We start from the raw sequence: 6,945 nt of genomic DNA on the forward strand, positions 1-6,945 counted from the left end.
TATTTTGTAATAATATCAAGGATATTTTAGGGTAGGAAAGTGTTGGTCAAGTGGTGTGTCCAATCGGTAGTGAACGATACCCGTCGATTCGAGCCGATTTTCCTTAAATCGCGTATACTAGGGTTTTAACTTATAATTTACTTACTTATTATTATCACTTCTACTCACACACTTAACAACACCTAAAACTCACTCTTAATCACCAGATTTGATCCACACTCCGCACCGGATAGTCACCCTACGGATAGACGTAAAAACCCTAGTTCGCGCTTATAACTTGAAATTGAAAAGAGAAAACCCTTACTTCTATATTCATTTGCACTTATTGTGGGGTGATTGGGTAGTAGGGCTATTATAAAGTAATAATTTCCAAATAAAAGGGAATTTTTTTTAAAAAAATATATAAGGAATTTGCAAGTCCTCACAGTTTTTCCTAATCTCTTGGTGAAAACTGAAACTACTCTTGTTCATGCATGAAATGCAGATTTAATCCACTTGAATGTATTTCTATTCTCATGAATATACAACTCAAACTCTACTCATGTTATTCCATTGTTTTTACCATTTCTCAATGAGTAATAACAACTATAAACCTACTATTGGTGATCAAACAACAACAAGGTGTCAAGCATACATAAGTAAACAAGTTAATACAAGATACAACAAGTATAAATCACATTCAATTTATATCACTTGGCCATAAGTTTCATCTACTCCCTAGATATAGAACTCAGTGATAATGTAATAATCAAACTCATAACTTCATTAATGGAAAACATCTCAGTTTACAAGTACAAGAAAGATAAAGAAAAGCTTAGCCAAGTAATGGTGAAGCCCTCTAAAAATCTGCTATGTCTTATACTAGATTATTACAAGATGAAGCCTCCAAGTGTTCCTGCAAAATTTACTAGCTAGAGAGAGTTTGCTATCAGAAAATCATCTACATATATCCTCCTCTGACCTCCCCAATGTCTCTGTATAAAAGCTGGTCCAAAAACTCCTTTTTCCTGGTCAAATATTCCCCCCTTTGATTCCCAAATTTGAAGCTTGTTTAGATAGTCAATAACCAATGTTTTTGACTTGAAAATAAGCCACCTTTCTTGCCCTTTTTGTCTTCTGAAGCATGTGCACCGACTTCCTTTGCAACTTATAGCTGGAAATTAGTATGAGCACAAGAGAAATGGCTGAGCAAATTGCAGATTTTCAGCTACAAAATGCGACTACACAAAACGCGGCATCAACCCACGTTTTGTCAACTCGTGTTTTCAACTATGTGAAATTGGCCTCGCTTCAACTGTGATTTTCTCTATGATAGAGGCCGAGCTAGCTTTTGTACAAAACACAAAATTGTAGGCCTTTGAGTTAGCTTCACAATGCTTCAGGAATCATCCAAATCAGAGTGTTGTAGACTGAGATATGATCAAAATACGGTCACCTAGTCAAACCCCTGTTTCAATTTTCGTCCATAGAGTGCAGCTTCTGTATTTCGACTTTTTGTTCATGAAAACAACCGAATTGGATTCCTATGTCTTCATACGAAATCTAGATCTCTTTCTTAGCTTTAAAATGGTATAAATATCACCTCAATCCAATATGTGTAGCTCCAGATATAGCCAAAATACGAAAATGTGTCAGAGTTGTTTTCACTTGCATTTCTTCAATTTACTTCATTTCTTCTTTACCAGTTAAATTCATCACCAATTATCCACTTTTCACCTCAGTTGACATCCTTTGGTGATTGAATCATTAATCCTGCATGAAAATGAATTTTTTACCATTAAGATTAATAGAAATGCAATGTTGGCCACTTTAACTTTAAAATGTATATTTTTACCAAAACCCTAACTATTTTAGTTATAAACTTGATTAAATTACTGAAATTTTACTAATAAATACACTTAAAAACATGTAAAATATACTCTCATCAATGTTGCTCGCATTAGAGCCACTTCAATGTCATTGAGCATTCATTTCAGTATCAAGAGACACTCATTTCACTGTCATTGTACATTCATTTCAATATCATTGTACATTCTGCCAATTCACCTCCTTATGTCTTTCAAAACAATAAACAATTCCCTACATTCAATAATCAGTTCAATAATCTCCCAACCTCATGGTAATACTCGAGTATACTGAAAAAGTTACCCAAATCTTTTGTCTTATCTGACCAAGCTCTTTGCTAGCTCGAATAGTCCGTTGAACAAAGGATTTTGGGATCCAGTTCAGCCGATGTAGTAAAGTACACATACAGCTTATATTCATGCACATTTACAGTAATATTTAGTCAATTATCAACCTTAATGCTTAACTAAGCTGAGTGCGATAAAATACACTTTCGACTTAGAAGGCGAGGGACAATTAAGATACACTTTATAATGAATCATTTAGTAATAATTCATGATAAGTACATTTGTCACATAATTTCACTTAGATACACATAAACAGTTAAACACATAAATTCGAAAAACACTCACCAATTATTCAAATAATTTACTCTTGAGCCTCGGATTTGTTTCCTGGCTCGCGGCTATTTCCTGAGATAAATATATAATTCCATGGTAAATTTACAATTTGTAGATGTTCACCTATTATTTAAATTATTCGAATTAGGTTTGACTTTAAAATATAAAATATAACATATTCAATATTTATTCTACCTTATTGTTTAAACTATTAAAATCAAGTTTGATCTTAAAATACAAAATATACGCAATATTTATTCCCCAATTTATTTCAAGACTTATTGACTTTATTATCTTAAATCAAGAAATATACATACTCTCCAAATTAATAATTTAAAAAATGTTTACATTAGGATTAAATTATTTTCTACTCAAGATTCTAAGTTTAAAGCTTAGGAATATTCCATTGGTTCCCTTTTTTAAATTAGTTAAACTCTAAGTTATTTGTAAATTAAATTTTATTCCACTACACTCGTCCCTCAAATTTATAGATTTTAACATATGTGTAAAGACAATATTAAGTGATTAGAAGCCAATTTAGGTATATAACTATCATGAGTTTTCCTCTCATTTGCTTTAATTTAACTCTACTCGTGGAACTAGATATAGTCGTTAAATCTCAGACCAACCGTAGCTACCATTTATGAAAGCTTACAAGGTTGGAAATTAGAAGAAATGCTGGTTAAAAGTTGGTTTCTCACGGCCAGCATCTTAGCAAAGTACATTCGGGAACAAAAGGAAAGGCAACGAGAAAGGCAGCTTTGCCATCTTCTGGTATTCTGATCATAACTGGAGCTATGGTTATCGGATTGAGGTGAATTTTATAGCGTTTCGAAGCTAAGACATAGAACTACATTTCTTATGGAGACATCGACACTCAGTTCTCAGTTCTCGCATTTTCAAGGTAAAAACTGTACGGTCAGAAGCACCTTCTGTTTCACTCTCTCGGCTGAAGCTAAAAGAATTTCAGCATGGCTTAGCAGCTGCATTTTTCCCTTTTCATTCCTCCTCAGTTTTCTGTTCTAGATTATGTAAAAAGCATATTGATTCATCTTCAAGTTAACTTAAGCAAAACGGGGAAGTTTATGCTCAAAACTCAAAAGGAAAGCTGACTAAAATTCAGCTCTGCGCAAGGCTGCAAAACTGATGTACCGCAGCTTGCCTCAGAGTTCTTTCACGTATGGTTCTCTCCATTTCACACTCATTAACCTACGACTGACCCCTTAAACTGAAGAAGGAAACAAATAATCTGTTGCATGCATCCCATAACGTTATTAACCCAAGAAATTTTGACATCAGTTGCAAGTTCCAGCTCAACACTCAGGTTCTGCAATTTTTCTGAGATTTCACAGTTATTGCCCGGCATTTACTTCAGCTACAAGCTCTTCTCACTCTAGTTATCAACCCTGCTCTAAGTTCTCAGGTAAGACAAGAAAAGAGCATATAGTTTGAGGTTTTAGCGGAATATTTCTCCCTACTTTCGGTTAACAAGCTGCATGATCAGTTTTTTTTTCCTCGGATGGAGCTGAATGGTAACCACTCCCTAAACAAGTTTTCCCTTCAATCAAGCTGAATTTTTCTTAGCTACATTCCAGCATTCCACAGTAATATCCAAGTGTACTAGTTGTTTAGAAGGTTATTGCTGTCACGTACCTCGTTCCTTCCTCCTAACGTTTGAAAAAAAATGCAGATCGCACGTTTGGTTTCCTGCTCCTAGCTTCGTCCCTCTAACTCTTGCACTAGCTCTCCCTTTTTTTCTCACGTTTGGCTTGCGGTGTTGAGGCTACCAGCTGAAGAAATGAAGCGAGCCAGTGCCTCTCTCTCACTCTCACTGTCTCGGTTGCAGACTGGAGGCAAAGAGAAACCAGAAATGTTTTCTTTTCCTCTCACTCGATTATGTATGAGCTGAATGGGTGTCCAAATCACTCTCTCAGCTTTGCTCCTAGTGCGTGGTTGGTAAGAAAAGAAAAGAAATGTTTTTTCTTCGCTCGGCCACCGCCAAACAATGTCACCGCTGTCTCTTTTCTTCCCTGATCATCACTTCACTTAGCAACTAAATGGGCAGCTGTCATCCCAGGTGTTATTCACCGCCCCAGCACACAGCCAACCTACTTGTTTTTGTTTTCCTTCCACCGCTTAGATAGCTTCCATTCGGTTCCAATTCACTCAAGTATTATGCCTCTTTCTGTTTCATTTTATGTAGTACGTTAGTTGGTTTCTTGGCTGCATGGAAGATTAACCAAAGGTCGAAGGTTGGTTTGGTCTTTTTAATTTTTGTTCATTTGTTTGCCAAGAGTCCGTAATTTTATTGTCTCACACATTGATTCAAAATTTCGTTTATTCTAATTTGCATTTACCCTAATAATTTCTTACATTGATTTTGACATGTTTAGCTTTAAGAAAAACTTATTAAACATGTGCTTGTTAAACTTCTAGTGTATGTTACGTGTCTAGTAATATTTGCAATTAACACAATTTACGATATGCACGTCATATATTTATTTAATTCATAAAATTTTTCTACACTTCTAGACATGTACTTATTGAATTTATTTTTAAAATTCTCAATTTATAGGGTTTCAATTAGGCATCTAAGGTAACCGTTTATTCGTTATATATAATTTTTCTATTATCAAAGTAAATAAAATAAATATACATATAATTTTCTCGGGTTCTCACAGTCTATAAATTTATAATATTAATAATTAGAGGAAAAAACCACTTTTTTCTTTAGAAAATACCACCTTCAAAGTAATAGAAATGAGTTTGAAATTTTGTACATGTTCAATAATTTTTGAATAATTTTATAAGAAGGTGAAATGAACTTTATAAAATATCATGAGAGCATTTTGGATTATTCATTCAAACTTTTAACCATTAAATAGTTTTAGTTACCAAAACGGTAAACTCAAGTGAGGTATATGTAATTTTTCAAATCTCAAGAAAATTAGGTGAAATTGTTAAAAACCTCAAGGGAGGTTTCTAAAATTATCCCTTTTTGTCCCTTCCCACTCTCCTATTCCCTCCTTAACCCTCTATCCCAACCCTGCATGCCATGAGGCGAACTCCTGACTTGATAAGCAGGAGCGTAGGTCCTTCACCAATAGTCCAAAGAGGAAAATATGACACATAAAAAATAGAGATACAAAAATGTAGTACACCATGTAGTCATTGTAATTACGTGCTTACTTTGTGATTAAGCCCTTAATGACTAAGAAATAGGGGATCATGTGTTGAGTTTGTGAAGTGGTCAACTAACCTGTTATTCTTATTAACATCTTGCTGACAAGGTTGGAGATTATCTTATAAGTAATCGTGAGAACCAGCTTGTAAATACCAACTAAAGAGGGAAACATGAGAGGCAAGTTTGAGAGGCAAAGTGAGTCACAAGGAGACAAAATGGGTTTTTGAAATAAAAAGGCATTTAATGAAAAAATGGATTTTTGAATATTGAAAATATGTGAAAAAGGGCCAAAATGGGACTTTTATAAATGCGATAATGTGGGCCTAATAAAATAGTCTAAAAAAGGATTTTTGAGAAAAAGGGAGTTGATAGTTGGTATTAAGTTTAAGTGTACCAAATCAATGATAAAAAGTTTTTCATAGAAAAATGAGAAACCCCTTATTTAGATAACTCTAAATCTTTGAAATTGAGAGAAAAAGGCTTGAAAGTCATGGTTAAAGAAAGAAAAGGCAAAAGATAGATTAATTCAAACCTAAGACATCTTTTCAACCTAATCTAAGCTAATTGTGAGGTTTATCAAAATTTTCCTAATCTAACCCTTAAACTAATAATATTTGAATTTTTTTTTACATGAATGCAAATCTAAACCTAAAGGAGACATCAAAAGAAACAAAATGTCCCTATAAGATCTAATTAGTCCCAATCATATTAATTGTGAATCCCAATAATAATCCCTTGAAGGGGTCTCAAGCATGTAAAGATAAGACTCGAAGAAAAGACAATTAAAACTTATATATATACGTATAAATGACCCTAGAAAGAGGGACATGACATAATGGGTATGGAGAACTAAAACTTGTCACACAGTTTTCTTTCTTATAGAGGGGTAATACTATGCTAAAACTAGTTGCTTTTTTTCCATATTCGAATGGTGACTCTTTTAATCTAAATAACCAATTGAACTATCTAATTTACTAATTCATAAATGAGATGCAATTCTAACAGAAAAAAATAGTCCAACCTCGTCTGTCTTAGAAGACTAGCAGCCCAGACCTGCGCGCGAGCAGGTGACTACCACACAAACGGGAGCGCACACAGACAAGGACGAACCGCTACAAATGGTGCCTAGGACACAACTACAATCGGAACTTCAGAAGTTCTCGGATGCTCGTCTCTCCAAACCACTGAGCAAGATTGTCATTAAAAGAGGCGTTGGGGGTAATGATCAACTCTTGGTGGTCGATGAAGAGGCTGGGTACGGGAAGGATAGCATGGGTGCGGCAGTTGAACTGGTGG

The 6,945-nt window shown here is 34.5% G+C and overlaps 1 long non-coding RNA gene across 1 annotated transcript; it reads right to left on the reverse strand.

The window, feature by feature from the left end:
* Positions 1–737: 737 nt before the first annotated feature.
* LOC140035368 (uncharacterized) lies at positions 738–4,499 on the reverse strand. The gene is made up of 3 exons (XR_011839506.1): positions 4,119–4,499; positions 2,478–2,537; positions 738–1,752 (listed from the first exon to the last, which is right to left on the reverse strand). It is a non-coding gene; the product is annotated as an uncharacterized lncRNA (long non-coding RNA).
* Between the last annotated feature and the right edge of the window lie 2,446 nt (positions 4,500–6,945).

Source organism: Coffea arabica, chromosome 2c, assembly GCF_036785885.1.
Source record: "Coffea arabica cultivar ET-39 chromosome 2c, Coffea Arabica ET-39 HiFi, whole genome shotgun sequence".
Lineage (NCBI taxonomy): Eukaryota > Viridiplantae > Streptophyta > Magnoliopsida > Gentianales > Rubiaceae > Coffea > Coffea arabica.